At 34.7% G+C, this 19,197-nt stretch overlaps 2 long non-coding RNA genes across 3 annotated transcripts in view; one reads left to right on the top strand and one right to left on the bottom strand.

Annotated features, from left to right (window-relative positions):
• Positions 1 to 964: 964 nt before the first annotated feature.
• The window catches only part of LOC146997054 (uncharacterized), a 51,878-nt gene continuing 33,645 nt past the window's right edge, over positions 965 to 19,197 (bottom strand). The window contains exons 3-5 of the long non-coding RNA XR_015041087.1: positions 17,025 to 17,381; positions 1,390 to 1,695; positions 965 to 1,267 (exon numbers count right to left, since the gene is read on the bottom strand). This is a non-coding gene — a long non-coding RNA (uncharacterized LOC146997054). The remainder of the gene's footprint in view (positions 1,268 to 1,389; positions 1,696 to 17,024; positions 17,382 to 19,197) is intronic.
• LOC146997055 (uncharacterized) lies at positions 1,523 to 14,728 on the top strand. Of its 2 annotated transcripts, XR_015041086.1 has the most exons (3): positions 1,523 to 1,661; positions 12,448 to 12,566; positions 14,148 to 14,728. It is a non-coding gene; the product is annotated as an uncharacterized LOC146997055 (long non-coding RNA). The 2 variants fall into 2 exon arrangements; XR_015041085.1 differs by lacking the exon at positions 14,148 to 14,728 and having other exon boundaries at positions 12,448 to 13,185.

A 19,197-nucleotide genomic window follows, 5' to 3' on the forward strand; every position in this document is an offset into this window, starting at 1 on the left:
TATGTCTCTCTTAATAATTTATCGTGTAGGCCAAGGGGCTTTCCTTAACCCCTTGGCCTGCACGATATCTGCCAATTGCGCGAGCTATAGTAATCAAGAAAGTCGGTCCCGCGCCGTGCTTTTCAACTGTTCAGCCGTATATCCGAACTGGCGCAAAATGTATACTTTTCATGACACATATATTTCAGTGTAACGAAAGGAATTGTAAATTAATAAACAATGTTTAGGTACAAATAGTAATTTTAAGACGTCTAGGGTGTAATCATAATCAATTGATCAGTTTGACAAAAATAATTGCATGATAGGTATGAGAGTTTGGCATGTTGGGGATAAGAGAGTTTTAATTCTGTATACGAAATTATATCTGAAACGTGTGACATAATGGAGCTATACGGGGAAGTAACACATCATCCAATTTCGTCAGAAAAACAACTGAAAAAACAAAATACGTTACAATCAAATGAAAAATATTCGATGTAGAATAACTCCAATTGCTTTCTCTACTTGGCATTTTATACACAAATTCCTCACGAGTCAGACTCATAGCTTTTGCTTATGGCAAATTCTTTATCACGACTCAGACTCGTAGCTTTTGCTTATGACACAACTTCTTTATCACGAGCCAGACTCGTGATAGGCCGTTATAGGCCAGAGGGTTAACAATATACAAAAGAGCTGGATTTTGTGAAGAATAAATTGAATTACAGGAAAATGTAAATATTTCGAGCTCATAAAATTAATTTATAATTACTTTCATAAATAAACCAAATTAATATATTCCACAAAAATGAAGAGGTTAGAGGCTAAAATTTTTAAACGACGATAAACTTAACTGATGATCTGACTTTTAAACGCCAAAAAATATCTTGATGAACTGATTTTCAAACACCAAAAAAATATCTTGATGAAGCGATTTTTAAACGCTGAGATGAACTGATTTTTAGACACGAAAAAAATATCCTGATGAATACTTAAACATAAACAATAAAGACTCATAAAACCGTAAAAAAAATTTATTTTCACTTGTACACACCAGATGACTACAACAACATTTGTACTAGAAATAAACCTCAAAACAAAATCTAAAATTTACGCGCCCCATCTCTGGAGATGGAAAAATTTCGCAAAAGCCCCTCCCCGAGTGGTACCTTTTTTCACCTTCTAAATAATCTCCTTTCTTCGGGGCTATTTCATGTGCCACCCGGAAGTTTTCTACTCTTCTTTCTTTGCCTCTTGATTTCTTCCTTGTCCTTGGGGGCTCTTCCACCTGCAATTTACACCATGTCCCGTTATTATTCTACCCCCTACTCATTAATTTACGAAACATTTTCAACTTATTTCTCTTGCACATTATTTTATATTTTTCTATTATAATTCAAGATTGCTTACCTGGGATAGAACTCGAGCCTGTTCTGTAGAAGCTGAGTATCTTGCCATTCTCTCTCTGGCGCCCCGCAGGTTACTGGTTTTCTTAGGTTCTTCTTCTTAAACTGCTTTTGATACTTCATACTTTCCTTTCGTAGCACCTCCATTCTTTTTTTTTTTTTTTTACTAGTTTCCAGCAAGACCTACCTATGAAGGAATAAGCATATTCTTCTTCTGTTCAGATTACATCTATGCTAATCAACCAAGGTTTCCACTTCAATAATTCAGGATATAAGGTAAGTTTTTTTTCTTCTTCTACTCTTCGGCATTCTGAAAAGAGAAAAACGTGATTACTGATTAAAGTTATAAACGAATTTCTACATTATCTGAAAAGCAAATTAAAACTTGACCTACTTCCCTCTATACTTTAACGCTCGAAGGTACACAACTAACAACGTATCCCCCAAGGCACACATCCTGAAATCGGAATGTATAAACATGTTTAATTTACATTTTTGAGGATTATTATTATTATTTGTCTTAACCCGTCAAATAAAAGACAAAATTCGCACTTCATTCGTACGCAGATAGAGGTGGCGCAAGATCTCGATATACATATCAATAACTTCAAACCGCAATCATTCAATTAATAAACAGCGTCATCAAAGATGTATGGTGTTAACAATTCAATCCGAAGAACATTTGCTTTCATTGTCGAAGCAACTGAAAAAGATTTGGTGACACAGAAAATTGCAGTCAACCGTTCTATTGCTGCATGAAGTTCGATGTTATGCGTCTCACTCCCTCCATCTTCTATAGCTACCTTTAACCAGGTACCGTAGTCATAATCAGGGCAGCCAAGAGGAATATGAGCTTGCACGGTTTATTACGACTCCAGGTAAAACCTGAATTGCCGCTCTAGCAACTGGAGAGAACCAGGAACACGCAACTTGCTTTACCTTGTTCATACAAATCCAGAGAAGCAGTTTCATGGTTTGGAGTGGAATCATCAAACATATTTCTTTTATACATCAAATATATGAACGACGTCTTGGAATCATATGTAAGGCTGTTTAGGAATGCTATTGGCCCAGACGTTTTGGTAATGATTAATAACGCTGGTCTCAGAATTTTCGGAAACAGAAGATATCTCTTCAGTGGACTGACTAGTCTATTCAACACACTTCAGTCCTATTAAGCATTGGATAACCGAACTGCACCGAACCCGATGTCTGTCAGGATCTAAATAGTGCACATTCAGAAGACTAGCTTGGAATTCCAAAACAATTCACTAAACTTTATGACATCAAGGTGTGAAGATCCCATATCTATCCGAAGTCACCATACCAGATATTAAATAAAGATTTCTCTGTCGGTTCTTATAAATACGACTTAAAATTTAATGTTTTCAGATTGATCAATTGGCAAACATGGCGATTTAAATCAAGTACTATAAAATCCCTCATAACCGCCAATATCAAAATAAAGGTACTTTTGAAGATCTAAATTTAAATCCGAAATTTAGGCTTGTGAGATAAAAAAATACGAAATGGGACAAGAAACATGGAAAACATTTGTGTTGCGTTTCTGCCGCCCGCCATAACAAATTTTATCCAATCAATAAATTATCGAGAATACAAAGAAACGAGCGACCATTTCCATTTTTGCTCCTTGATGTACGAACTCTGAAGGAAGGAATTATATCTCAACTGTAATAAAAGACCTTTATAAATTACTCGGCATAGACAAAACCCAAACGAATCCTTTACACCCACAGCCATGGTAGAGAGGTTTGACCGAACTACCTTTAGTAACCACTCGCTAATTGTTTCCAGAAATCAACAGTACTGGGACCACACGTTAACTCTGCTTATACTGGCCCACCGTAGTGCTATCCCGATCTCAGACGCTCTTCGGTCGTCACCTTCGTCAGCTTTGTCAGTTTGATTCCCCTTCGGATTGCCTGAGGTGCCATTCTCCAGGCACGGTTTCAAATGATGCTCAATTTTGCTCGACAGCAAGTGACGGAGAAGATGAAGGCCCAGTTCCACACGAGAGCTACATGACATCAATTTAACAAAAATCACAAAGTGTGGTTATGGAATCCAATTCGAAGGAAAGGAGTTTTTCCTAAACTACAGTCAACCTCGGTTACCTGAACAGGTAAACAAGTGAAAGTGCATGGGAGCACCAAAAACTTCACTACCGAATCAAACAGGTATTGCCCCAATACACTAACCAGCTAGAGTATGAAATACTTGAACTAAGTATATGCTATTTCTAAGTAATACTGAAGCTATACATCGGAGTTATTAATTTAAACTTAAGAAGATAGTAACATAAAATTACATACAAAGTTACACAAACTGTTTAGAATACTCATTAAAATATTCGATTACGTAAACATAGTAGAGCTGATATTTTGAAGATCGTTGTACTGGAAAGTTTACATTTTTATGGAAGTACATAAACATACGCGATTTGATTTTGCTAATATATTGGGAGTCTGATTCTTTTTATGTGACATTTGTTACAGGTAATTAGATCTGAGCTCAAATCTTTCAAAGTTTATAAATAAAGCTCCTGGTCTCAGCTCAGTGAGTTAGGTATTTTGGAGCAGTATGGAAATTATTAATGTATCGCGGAGTCAATTATTCGTCTGTGACTTAGACATTGCTCTTTCGTTTCGGCTTTATCGTTTTCGGACTTCTGACTCGCCATAGGTCCAGTCCTAAAGCTCCGAGCTTTTTTGCGTACCTTCATGATTTTTGGATATAGGTTGTGTTGAGCTAACACCAGTCTTCTAAACTTTTTTTTTCCAATGGCAGATTATGAACAGTAACAGAAAAAAAGAACAAGAACATACAATTCAGCAACACAATGAAAAAGGAACAGCTGTAACAGAGTCCATTAATGTAACATATCTCTTGGCTCCCAGTAACGCTCGGCAAGAAAAGTCTTGCGCAAAGTAGGACAATGAGATTGATGTGCGGCCATCACCTTCCCAAAGCTGCACGGAGTGTATATAGGAGAACGAACAATTTTGAATCTATAAAGCTGATATTGTAGGCAGTCATGTCCGGTGGCAAGGCAGAATTCAACGACCGCTCTACGCCTTGGGCCATTACACAAATTCGGGATAGCATTCTTCCAAGACTAATGAGAAACACGATGATAGAGATCTTCCTGAGCACGTACTTTGACAGATCTTTTAATAAGGTTCCTAGTAAAGGCAAAGGATGAGAAATATTTTGCATGATTAAAGCCCCCTTTTTTGCCAAGAAGTCGCTTTCTCGTTACCTGGAATCCCACAATGGTTAAGAACCCACTGGAGGACTATACTTTTCTCAAGTGAAGCAGGTTTTGTACATAATGTAGACAATCCAATATATCCTGTGATGTGGGATTTTTATCTGAAACGATAACCAACACAGCAGCTCGGGAATCAACTGAGTGTAACAGCTCTTGTGAATTTTTCCAAGTGGCATGGTAGCTGGTACAGAGCTGTGCCAATCGCAGCAATTTCACCGTCAAACGCAGTACCTCGTCCCGCAGGGATGTAGAAAGAGAAAATTTCCAGTCTTTTAAAGTTAGAATCTAGATTGGTGGGTTAACGAATGTGTGAGACGGCAGAAGCGTAGATAATGGTCTGCATCTGCTTTGACTCCACACACGCCATTGTCGGTATTGGAGAGGTTCCTTTTCAGAAAATAATCTGGATATGGGACATGACCGGTGAGATAATAAGTTAGGAAGGGCTTGGAGTTTCTAATTTCTGTGCCGATGTTTGGAAAGAACCAAGCTGAACGGCAACGTTGTTCGGATCCATATGTCATCAGCTTCTAAGTATAAATCGTTCATTACGAGAGGCTAGTCCCTTAGTATGGCCATAGTGTATATAATGTAAATAGATCATGGTCCTTCGGGTATATGAATTTGTAAATGTATGCATTTATTTATTCACTTGGTGTTTGATTTGTTGTAGGTTATTTATTGAAATTATTATTTTAATATTGCGTTGGTGTTCAGTTATTGATTTTCCTTAGTTGTAATTATGGCTACCTGTTCGGGAGTATCACTGCCCGGGATATGCAGTCTTTGGGAAGCGGCAATGCTATGAATTTTGTGCATATGGTAAATAATTTTAATGAACCTATGCGTAAATGCTAGTACCTTCTGTAAATTGTAACATGAAAGGCCTCAGAGGGCGAAGCATTGTCACGAGAACAGGGCTACAGGGTTAAGTCCATTTAACATTATAACGTTTGGCTGTCTTGCTAAACTGGAGAAACAACGCGAAGCTGGGGCTTAGCGACATTTTGGTCCGATTCTTGTGTAACTGTAACTGTTTCGATCTTTGTGTAACTCTTAACTGTCTAAACCTTCCAGCAATTTCAAGAAATCGAAGGTACTGGAAAGTTTTCGGCGGACAGGGGAAAACTATATAAAACTGGAGAAAGCATTAGTTTTTCATTTTAGTTTAGAGTTTAGCTCAGGTCACTCTGCGAGCTCGTAATATTAGCAGTCATAAAAGTGGCTTGCAATCTTAATGATAATAATGGATTTACTTTTGTAATATTATTTTATTATTTATTATTTTAATATTTATTGTAATATTATTTTATCATTCCGCTAAATGAGCAGAAAAAGCTGAAGTTCCAGAACTGTGAAGTGCTTTTTTAAAAATTAATTTCAGCAAGCTATCATCGGCGCGCACATAATAATATAAAGAAGAGTGTCTTTTTGTTTGTAATTCATACAAATATATAATTTTATTCAGTATTTCGTATTTGTACATGGCTGAATTTAGTTGCCCAACATGTTTGATAAGGAGAGCTGTCAGGCCAGTCAAGGACATGTTGAAGACATTGTTGGAAAGTCATGCTGTATGTAGCGAAGCATTCTCCTGTCCGAAAACAGAAGCTGGACCATCGGCTAGCACATGCAGTACGATCGACTGTAAAATTTCATTAACATACCTTTGAGCAGTCAGAATACCTCGCAGCATAATGGTGAACGGCTGTCTCATCTGATCGCTCCTCAGACTATCACACCCTATGTTCTGCTCGGTTACAAATGGTACATCAGATCGCTCACCTCTCCGTCTTCAGACACGTACACAGCGGTCATCAAGCATTGACAAAAAAGTGGGATTCATCACTGAATATCACGTTCTGCAATCGGACAATGTCCAGCTTCAGCGACATGGTGGAGTGCCAATGGTAAGCATCTTAATAGACGTCAAGATCTTAAACCCAGCGTCACATAGTCTCCTGCAAATCGTATCCCTGGATATTTCAGAATCCCTGCGAGTTTGCAAATGGCATTTAATCGCTGATAGCATAACATAACCACGACCACATCACTTTGACCAATATTCAGATCTGTTTGCTTATCTAACCGGCATCTTTTAGCCGTATGATGCGACCCTTCTCAAAGTTTGACAAATGTTTGTAACGTCGTCGAGTACGTCTTAAAGGCATCTTTCATTGCAATGCCACATTACAAATTTATTACAATCTATCCAAGCCGTCAGCATAGGTTGTAAATGCTCGTCCCTCATCACACCTGGCCTTTAACATTCTACCAGCTGTAAACTTCACACGCGCACTGTATCGCTCCACAATTCTGAATGATGCTGCAAGTTTAATCATTTACTTAACTTAACAAACCATATTTGCATGCTGTGTTTCGAAGTTCTGGCTCTGTTTTTCCTCGATTGCTTTTTTTTTTTTTTTTTTTTTCCGACAGTTTTATGTTTACAATGTTCCCACTGAATATAAAGACAAAAGTATTTTTCGCTCGCTATGTAATTTCTTTTAAAAGAGATGACGCATAATTCCATGAACCAGATCATGAGACTATGCAAGTTTCCTGTATCGTTACTCTCGAGATAACAAAGCAAGGACAAAAACATACAGAAACTGAGGAAAATTTAATCAAGCCGTGCGACCTGAAAATTGATAGATTGAGGATGTGGTGGAGTTCCTGGTGCATAACCTGAAAGATTATATATGCCGAATAGACGTAGGGACAGTAGGTTAATTTGAAGTAGGAAGAAGTGAAAAATGAGCAGTGCCCTGGGCGGGACTCGAACCACGGACCTCTCATACGCGCCGAGTGCGCTGCCCATTACGCCACGAAGGCATACTAAGCGAGAGAAATACCTTATATACTTCCCCCTTTTAAAGGGCGACTGGAAATTAAGGGACCCAATCGCCAGATCCTGGTGGCGGAGAATCATCATTCACCACCCCTTTTTTAGTTCGGGCGCCACCGCAGAGACAATAGGTAATTTTTGAAAGTAGGAGAGATGAAAAATGAGCAATGCCCTCGCCGGGGCTCGAACCATGGACCTTTCGAATACGCACCGAAGAATTGAGGAATGAAATGGTATAAAACTTGCACCAGTTTCATTATTAGACAATACAGACCAAGGAACGATGAGCGGTATGGTCAATGGGTATCACACGTTTTTACAAAAGACGAAGGACATTTGGCTTATTCTTCATTTCAAGATGATGACAGTGGTAGAATAAGGTTAGTTGTATGTGCACTGCTTCTATCTGTGTTGATATATCTTTGCGAATCAGACGTTTTAAACGGAATTAGATATAACTAGCTTGCAAATGAAAATGAAGCAGCAAAGTAGACTGGAAGTTAAACGTAACCTATACCTACTATGCTGTCTCAGATTTGGTGGGAAAACAATAATTGCAATTTTCCATTAATTTATCCAAAAATTTAAAATTAAATAAAACAAATGCAAACATAAACATAAATAAGAATCTCATCATCCTGATTTGAGGTTGCACCACAGTTGATAGGCACAAGCCTTTTGTTGTTATCAGATGTTAAAAACAACTGCAAACGAAAAGTTACGGACGCCTTTAAAATCACTCAAATGAACTACATGTTCTCCAGATGAATGAATACGATAATTTTAAAGAGTAATAGCTATTCTATTCAGTTAAAATGCAGCCTGAAAGTAGCATTTCTAACATAAACATCATCAAAATAAACTTAACAGTAATAATAATCGTTGCCATTCAACCACAAAAAAGTAATAATGAAAGTATAAGTTGAAAATCATAGATGAAGTAGTAATTTAGTAATTAAGTTTATAACTTGAAAATCATAGATGAAGTAGTAATTTAGTAATTAAGTTTATAACTTGAAAATCATAGATGAAGTAGTAATTAAGTTTAAATAAGTTAAACAGTTAAGTTCTGAAGTTTCACAATTTCGCGCTTCAGGAGGAATTCTGTGTCAACCGACAGACTCGCTCTAGCAATATGTTTGTCATCGACGTAACTTGGCAAACTGCCAGTTTTCAAAATGCTTGCCATTCGACGCTCTATAAGATCTTTTTAATGCGTGTGTTAAATTGAAACATTGCATTGCTTACCTAATTTGCTGATTTAAATGCAATATATACTTATTAATAATTTTAATTTATTCCTTAGCAGTATCTGTTGTAAGCATGGACCTTATATAAGAAATAGACTAACCCAAACGGTTTTTCTCCCTCCTCTCAGGCGTTGCCGCCTGTCACCTTGATCACATCCGCAGGAGTAGGGACGACTTGCAGAAATTTAACATTGATTGCCTATTGCAGCGTGTATAATTCTCAAGAAAAAGCTGGTTGTAGCGCCTCATTTCACAAATTAGAATTTCTACATATTTTTATTTTTGAAATTGAGATTGATTTTTAAGAATTTAGCATATTTATCGAGCATAATTAACGTTCCAAATAATTATAAAGCTATTGCATGCTTTCAGGGCTGGATATTTTTTAGCTTTTCCTATGCTGTAAGGAAATTTGTGACTACTTCTTTTAGAAAATAATATTTTAAATCTGAACTAACAAAAAATTTCAAACAAACAATTTTGTCTTGCAATTTTTATGCTTTTTATTGGTGTTAATAAGTAAAAAATACTAAAATATTTAAAAACGAATTTTTGAAAGTTTTGTTTAAAATTCTAAATTGTGCTGCTTTTTTTAAATTATAGATGAGTATTATAGCACAATTTCTATAAAGGAATTTTATTTCAATTATATTTCATAATGCATCATAGTGATAATCACGTTTGACATCTTAATTTTTATACATTTAATTCTAACATTAAAATTGTATTTAACCGTAATAATTAATTTTGCTTGTATTTTATAGTGATTATTTTTTTAATTTATTTTTAGTTCTGCATAAGATTTTTTGATTTACTGTTAATTTAATTTATTAACCCAACGCGGCGTTAGCCTAGAAAGGCTCTTAGTTTCGAAGAGGCATTTTGCGCTGTTTTACTATAAGTGTCCGTGTCTCCTTGCAAATTGTTGTTACTAAATATTATCGCCCTGTATTATATGTAAAGAAATGAAATAATGTAGAAATCTGCATGAATACATGTATGTTTCTCGCACTGTGACAAAAACGACAGTATCTAGAGCCATCGACTTTTGAATAATGTAATCCTCCACCCGAGCATAGGCATGTGGACGGCCGAATTTCGAATTTGTTTTAATCTATTTCATATTTTGGAAATATTTTAACGAATTTTTGATTAACAAACTTAACGAGTTCAGAGCGAGCACTGTACGGAAAATAACATTTTTATCTCCAGTGCGGGAATTCTAAAGATATGCTGTCTTCAAATGTATGTGGTTTACGGGCGAAGAACATGATATTCAATAAATATAGGTAACACACAAAACTTTAAAAAAAGAGGGCTTCTAGATTTTATTTTATCTTTTTTTTCCTTCATTACGCTCAGAAAATTTTATACTCCTAAATTTATGAATTATTAAAATAACTAATCCATTTTAATATTAATAATTTAATGATCATATAATGAAATAAATATGATCGTTTTGTAATGTTATTATAGTTTGGAAAATCACTGGCTGGAAATGTGCATTAAATATTTTTAAAAATTATCAGATCTTGTATAATTTTACCTTCTTTATCTCAAAGCATCACGTACTATCAATCTTATTTAATTTAGTTTATTTTTACGCAAAATAAAGTTCATAAATTTTGTGCTTAGAGTTTTACCGTTTTACCAAAGTAAAGGTGTTTTTACAAGAATTACGCGTGATAAAAATGCGCGAAATGCAGTAAAAAGTGCTTTAATGAGACATATTAATCCTGTTTGGAAAAAACTGTGGCTCATAACAACGTATCACATTTAATAATTAAAAAGACTTATGTGATACAAACGCCATAGATTTCAGTGTTAAAGTAAACTAGATCGTCCCTACTCTTTCTTGCCGGCATGTCGGTGACGCGCTCCCCGCCCACTGGGTTAGTCTGTCTCTTATAAGGTCCATGGTTGTAAGGTTTTAATTTAAACTAACCAAATTTCTTTTTATTTTAAGTTACCCTTTCCTGTAAACTCTTAACTTCAACTTACTACTTCCGGTCAGAACGTAGTTATGGAATCTTCCTGTGAAAATGTTAGCTAAATGTTTTGGTATTATAATGCCTTGTCGAACGACTTGTAAATTTTTAAAGTCGGTAGAAGTAAAACACAATTTAGTGTAGACTTTTGTCCCAGTAAAATGCGATGTTAAGAAAAGAACTTTGAAAAAGAATATAGAAGCATTTGCTGTAAACTTAGAAATTTAACGCTTTTATTGCATCTTGTGATTTTTATGAAATTGTTAAAAGTTTTATGAAATGTTGTAACAAAATAGATTTATTGTATCAATGCACGTTAAGTGCAAAGTTAATTTTGGAATGAACCAAATTTTATGTAAACTAGGAATGGTATGCATGAAAAAAAATGTGAGCTAAAAGCAATAGTATGCAAGTTAATATAGGCTCTCCACCAAACACATAAAGTGCTAGACATGAAGCTAGTTAGAACCTCATGTTTAGCTGTTTATAGGGTGTCTTCTGAAGTCTTCGTATGTCTAACTAAAGTTAACCCCTTGGGTACATTTGACGTCTGAGACACGTCATTCACTTCCCCCCCCAGGAGCGGATGACGTGTCTAAGACGTCAAACCAAAAATTAAACTCTTGGGTACATTTGACGTCTCAGAGACGTCATTCGCTTGTTTTCCCTAGCACCGGATAATTCATTTACTATAGCACCAAACATTCAAATGCTGATTTGATAAACACAGGCAAAAGGAGAAAAAATGAAGGTGGCGATAGCGAAAATATTATAAAACCGGCATCTGTGCTTGAGTATAATAAAGATATGGGAGGCGTTGATAAACAAGACCAATTGCTAGCGTGCTTTCCAGTTATAAGAAAATGTTTTTTTATCTAATAGATATGACCTTTTATAATGCTCATGCTTTATATTCTAAAATCAACTGCACAACCAAACCAAGCCGATACTGCCGAAGAATTGCTGGAGCAATTGTCATTGCCAAATTATAAACGTCCTGGACGCCCGTCAAGTAGCGATACACCATTTCGTTTGGCAGCGAAAAATTGGGCACACTTTCCTCAGAACATTCCGTCAACTAAGTCCAAGCAGTACCCTGGAAAATGGTGCCGTGTTTGTTATAAGCATAATATTAGGAAAGAGACTATGTGGCAGTGCAAACAATGCAAAGTAGCACTGCATTTACTTACTTGCTCTGAAAAATATCACACTCTGCATAATTATTAGTAATTGGTTTTTTGTTATAGCTTGAATTTATTTCATTTAGTTTTATTTTGTTATTAATTTATTTTTGTTTTGCAATTCTAATTACGTGAAGACAGCTTAAATATATTCATATGTCAACAATATTTTAGAAATAAATAAATTCTTACGTAAAATGTACTGCTTTTACATTCTACTCCAAGCAACCAAAAATTATATCCGTTCCACATGCAAATATTTTCTCAAATAAATCCGTACCCAAGGGGTCAAGTCGAACGTATGTGGTAGAGTTGAACACCCCCGGACAAAAACACTCGCAATTGCGGTTCGCTCTTCATCCAACACCGGTGCAGAGCATTGGAAAAAATTTTAATTTTTGCTTGAATGATTATGTGTGTGTGAAGTTACACGGTAAGAAAACAAGTCTTTGTAACCTAGCACTTATTGTTATTATGTTTTACTGAAGTATCTTTCCTTCTAGATGTTGCTGGAAGGAGTGTGCGAAAGAGATAAACACAAAACAGATGAAGATGTATGTAAAGTCCAGTTCATTCGTCTGCAAATTGTAGGAAATTCTATTTTTGTAAAAGATTGGCCTAGGTTAGGAGAAGTTAAGATGTAGTTTTTTTTTTTTAGAATCGCTAAGTTTCAATCAGGTCCGTTTGGACCAGTATAGTTATAGTTCAACTTTTGCCAATTCTGGCGGGAAGTATGTAAGGTTTTAATTTAAACTAACCAAATTTCTTTTTATTTTAAGTTACCCTTTCCTGTAAACTCTTATTTCAACTTCCCTTCAGAATGAGCGCCCGGTTCAGCTTTATGCTAATTTCTTTTTGGAGCCAAGTTTTTGCATTTAAGGTTAGTGAGAAACTTCTCAAGTGCGAGAGAGCTTTTAGTCTCAGACCACTTCGGCTCGTTGGACGTTCGCCAGACTAGTTAGTATTTAAATTCTTACGCCTTAGCGCTATTACTCTAAATACTTATTGAAGTGATTTAAGTGCGTTAGTACTTAGCTAAGGCTTGCTACGCACCATAGATAGGCCAAATCTCGCGTTTAAGCTCTGAGAACGGCGCCTATTTAAATGTCTACTTAAGCTTTACTTTAAATTGTTTGATTGTTCAGTTTAGACCCAAGCGCGGTTATTATTTTTCTGTTATCACTCCCGAGCTGGGAGTTACTGTAAATAGTGATTTAAATAAAAGGGTCTTTTACACCCTTCTTACGTTGTAGTTCTTCTAGTACTCACGAGAACATAGCTGCCTTCAGCTCACTGTTCGAGATCAGGACCTTGATACTGTCACCAATATGTTTGCCAAGAGTATGCGTTGCAAGGACACTTAGTCCTGACACTGTAACCGGGTAATTTATAATACATGGAAATTACATGAAGCTCTCGTGATTTGTAATTCACAAAGTGAAAATATTCATAAACATTTGCATTATTGAAATAAATAAAATATTTTTCTTACACCATGTATTACATATTTTGGTACGGAATAGTTGTTTGTTTGCCTGCCTATTTGCAACAAAGTATTCGTTTACCCTTTCACTACTAACGGAATATGTATGTCTCACTGAAAGTTTAGAAATGACTACTGGGATTAAAAAGTACTTACAATTTTCTCACTGTTGGGGATCGTCCTTCCAAAATTTGGAAAATCGAGACGCCGCCGTGTTCGTTATACACAAATGAACGTAGCGAAAAGAACAAATATGAGCTGCCCAATGTGAAATGTCGGGTTACGCAAAGAATGATTTTTACCCTGTACCATACGATGAAAATCTATTTCATATAATAATGTTTTCCACAATAATAGGTGGGCTTACAGTAAGTCCATCGCTACGTGTGGGACATACGTTTCTTACCGTTAACTACGGCTGGGACATACACGTGTCCCAGCCTTTGCCTTGAAAACCATTTGTCAAAAAAAAAATCCCAAATGCTAAATTTACCTTGTTTATCACATAATTTGTCCACTTCGATAGAAAACGAGGCAAAAACAATTTTTTTTTTTTAAATTTGTAGTCAAAGTAAGCAAAACACCCAGCATATAAATTCTGACATGCTTAAACTGAAATTATATGATTGAATGAATCTTGGTTAGTTTATGATTGAATGAATCTTGGCTTAGTTTTCTTTTTACATGAAATATTATGAAACAAATTTTTATTTTTCGTAGGTTGTACTAATAGTCTCATTTGAGGCCTCAGTACAGCTTCTCTAACGGCAAGAAACAGAGATCAGCAAATGTGATGGAAATGGTGGCCATGGCCATGACATTACCTCTACCTTCTATTAACGAAGTAAGATTGGAGAGCGATATGTTCGTGACGCGTCTCGCATTCGAATTTCGAGTGGACACTGTGAACCCAGATAAATAAACTGTGAACGCAGAATAATACGGAACTTGAAAATAAATTTCAGTAATTACTGTTGCCAAAGTTTTATTCTAATTTTCCATTATTTCTTCCCAGAGTGTCAGAACTGTTGCATTACACAGCAGACGAACTGACGGGTAAAAGTACGTACGTACTTTGTCATGGATATAATGTACAAAGATTAAGGAAGTGTCACATTGACCGTGGTGAATGAAAGGTTTTTCTTGACTCGAATCCATTATTTCTTTACAGCAAAATATATGTAGAAAGCTATAAAGAAATAGCTCTTTGCGTATTATCAGTTCATTTGTAATTGCATTAAAATATATTTTCGAATTCTTTCTAGTTATTTTAATAGAATACAAAATGAATGAAGTCAAGTTAAAACTAATACAACAAACAGCGGTTGTAACAGCGGATGCCTTCTAACCCTGCATAGTTCTATATCACATATCGGGTCAGTCCATAAGTTCGTGCACATTAAGAGTATGCGTGGAGTTCACTATGACGCATTTATTGAAATAATACAATTTTGAACCTGTTGCAACTTGTCATCGTTTGACTAACATATCACCAACTTTTGTAAATATCGAACGCATTTTAGTACCCATAGAAGATGAATATAGATAATCAGTACAAGCGTGCTGTGCTACATTTCTTATTTTCGTGTGGTGAATCTGCCAGGTTTGCAGCGATAAAAATTAATAGTGTACATGGTGAATAAACTATTAGTGTAAGGACTGCCCAGAAATGGTTTAAAAAATTTAAAGTTGGAAAAAGCAGCATGGATGATGAACCCCGTTCAGGACGTTTTGAATTGTTAGAACCAAATGAAACGATTCATTCAGAAGTTTATAGTGACAACTTTGCCGTCTAAACTCAGAATGGATCAAAAAACGCCCACGATGGGTGAATATCGAGAAAGTATTATTTCATCGTGATAACGCTAAACCGCATACGGCTCGAACAACGGTGCAAAAAATGAGTGAATTTAATTGAAAGCTTTTGCCACATCCTGCTTACTCCCCAGATATTGGCCCAAGTGATTTTCACTAATAAGTGAAAATTCCTTACAATCGTGCCTTAAAAAATTTTTTACTGGGAAAAAATTTAAATTCTAAACGGGATGTACACAATGAACTTTCAAGTTTTTTTTTTTTTTTTTTTTTTCATCAAAACCACAGTCTTTCTACAGCAATGGCATAAAAAAGCTACCTGTAAGATGGCGAGACATTGTAGATAATGGAGGAAAATCTATAATTGATTAAAATGTTACATTGTGTTTCTTTATATTATTTAAAAATTTACCAAAAAACGCGCACGAATTTATGGACTGACCCAATATATTTTTTGTTAAATTCCTGCATATCTATCTTGAACAATCCATATAACAAAAAACTGTTGATATTTTGAAATGAACACGCATTTTTTCAGGGTGTTTCCTTGAATTATAGTCAAAATCTGGGCGAATGTCTAAAGCAAATTTTCAGTAAAACATCATATACTAACTATTATTACATCATAACTATTATATACTAACTTAAATGGTAATATGTTTTTAATAATAGCGTAAAGCATTATCATCTGGGAATTACAAGAAACTATTAGATACAAATATCATAAAATATGCAAAAAATTAAAATAAATTTCAGTCTTTCAACTGAGTCTCATGAAATATATCTCATGAGAAAGCTAAAGTGTTTAAGATCTGCAATAAAAATGAAGTGCTTTCATAATTTTGTTGTTGTTAACTACTCAATACAATGTAAATAGAATTTTAAAACTCTCATAATCTAAGATTACAAAAATAATCTACAGCAGCGATTCTTAACCGGTGGTACGCAAAGTATTTTTAACTACTAAATTACAAAATCTCCTGAAGAAAAAGAACAATTGATAGACATTTCCTATGATCGAACTCTAAATGAAGATTTCAAAAATTTTTCAAACTTTCATTTTTAACATTTTCAAACATTCAAAACTTTTCAACTTTTGGCTGAACGTAAAAAAATAATTTATAGGCATTTCAAATAAACCTATTAAATTTGCATTGCCTTTTTGCACAGCCTATTTATGTGAACGAGGATTTTTTTCCACGTTATTTTTGAAAAATAAATATAGAACAAAATAAAAAGCGGATTCTAATTTATGGTTAAAACTAAGTGAAATAACAGACGTAAAGAAACTGAACTCTCTCAAATAGGCCCAAATTTCACAGTGAATTTTAGAATTAAATTATTATAGCTTGAATTTTGAGAGTAAAAATGGTAATCAATTTTTAATCTAATATTTTTTAAATTCAAATTTAATATAAGTAGCCAGTAGGTTGTGCAAATGGCAAATTATTTTTTTTTAAATATTTCTATTCAGAAATTGGAAAATAATCATTGTAATTAATAATAATCATTTCTATGATTATTTACAATAATCATTGTAAATAATCATAGAAATTGGAAAATTATCATTGTATAGTAAAATACTATACTTAACTCTCCCTGATACGTGAGAAATTACCAGTTACACACGAAACTAATAGTCCAAACTCTGAATATATTTTTAATATATTTCTGAATCCCTACAGGGCCCAACTTCTTCAGCAAAATAAAGAAATACAGGACAATTACACGAATTATGATTCTACAATCGAAAATACCGTCAAAAGAATGACAACTACTTACCATAATGTCCACAAGTCATTTTCTATATATCTGTATATTTTTCATTCTACTCTAGAATCAGTTTATTCTAAACCGTATTGATTCAGCATTTCTCATACTATCATGTCAGTGAGATCTTGATGCGGACTTAACAGCACAGTAGAAGAGGAGCACTTCTCTAGGAGGTCACGAATTCTGCACTTGATTCCGAAAACTTTGTGTTTCAACTATTATTCTGGATGTTCAAACTAAATAACGTTTGCATAATCCAAATTCAAAAAACAAAAAAATTTATTTTACATATTTCTAAAGAAGGAATGTTCTGAAACAACGTGTTTCATTTCTTCGAAACATTACGCCATCTAACTTGACACACATCTAAAAGAACAAATCGAAGAATTACAGAAGTGTTGTTGTCACACACACACACACAAAAAGAAATATAGTTACAAACTTCACACAATAATAAAACAAAACGTACTTTTGAAAAATAAACAATAATAATAAAAATAGTAATACAGTAAGACCCCGCTTAACGCGGGGGATACGTTCCATCAAAGTAGAGCGTAATGCGAAACAGCGCTAAACGACGCTATCTTTACATGTAAATATTGGGGTTAGGGGAAGATGGCTAGGAAATTGGTTAGGTATTAAATTTAAAAAGTATGTTTTTTTAATAAAAATAAAACCAAACATTTATTTCTTAAAGACCAAATTAATACCGCATTATTATTTCTTGCAAAAATAAAAACAAAATATAAACAACAAAACGAATATTCTTAAAAAAAAAACAAAATTCTAAGTCAGTCATATTTAGTTAGCCTTCCGCGTTTTCAGTGTTCTGCCTTTTTGTGACAAAAGCATGTAATGTTGTTTGCCTTTTTCTTTTGCGTTGTTCTCTTAAAAGTTCTTCATAGACGGATAGAGCATCTCTAACACCACGCCTTACTTTTGAGCTCCTGTCAAAATTCGGATCATTTTCAAAGAATTGATCCATTATTTCAGTTATGGTAGACAAACTCCTTTTTACAAACGCCATCGAAAGTTCTTTTTGCTCTTCTTCTGAATCACTGCTGTCAACATTTTTGTTTTCTTCTTGTTCAGTTAATTCCTTGAGCTCATCATTAGAAAGACTAGCCGCTGCTTCTTGAATTATTTCTTCGACATCTTCCACATTTACCCCTTCAAAATATGTCTGTACAATACCACACCAAACAAGAAATACAAGTACACTCTTTCGGATATGTATTTGAAACCTATCGCTGCATAATATTTCGGGGAATCCCCGTATGCTGCGAGCGATTTCGTGGAATCCCCGGGTTGAAATAAAAGAGCGCTAAACCGAAACAGCGTTAAGCGGGGTCTTACTGTAATAAAATTCTTATTTCAAAATAAACAATATTGTCTTAATCATGCAACGCTGGACGTATTTTTGCATGATATCTATAATATAATTTTCATTTATTTATATTCTGCGTCTAAGTTTTTTTTTTTTTTTTTTTTTTTTCATTGAATTATACCCACAAGTGAAGTACTACCACAATTCACCTTCACGCCAACAGAAAGCAACATTTTAATTCGTCAACAATCAATGATTACTGGCATCACTTCTCGTTAAAAGTTGCCAACAATTTTACTGAATTTCCTTCGACTGAGCCAAAGAAATCGTACAACCTGGAAAAAGAAATAGACTGCAAAGAATTTTTACATATGGAAAAAGGAGAAACCAAAGAATTAGCCTAGAAGGAAGATCGTGAAATAACAAATTAAGAACTAGGAAAAAAAAAAAAAATCTGAAATGTTTCAGATTTTAAATTACGTCCAAAGGGGCGTTTTTTAACATTTTGTGTGTTACCTTTCTTTATTAAATATCATGTTCCTCGCACTTAAACCATAAGATCCAGTGCAACAGCAATATCGCAAAATAGTTTTAAAACGAGCTTATCTTTAGAATTTCCGATACAGAGACTCACGCGCTGGAGATAAAAAAATTTTTTCTGCACAACGTTGCCATTGCTCGCTTTGAAATCCTTGAGTTTGTTAATCAAAAATTCGTCAAAGTTTTAAAAAATAGGAAATCGATCATAAAACAAATTTCAAATTTCAAATTTGGTCTTCCACATGCTCATATTCGTTGGAGGATTACGTTATTCAAAATTTGATGACTCTATGTACCGTTATTTTATGACAATGT

Source organism: Stegodyphus dumicola, chromosome 5 (assembly GCF_044657685.1).
Source record: "Stegodyphus dumicola isolate Sdum_Otavi_A_Nest chromosome 5, ASM4465768v1".
NCBI lineage: Eukaryota > Metazoa > Arthropoda > Arachnida > Araneae > Eresidae > Stegodyphus > Stegodyphus dumicola.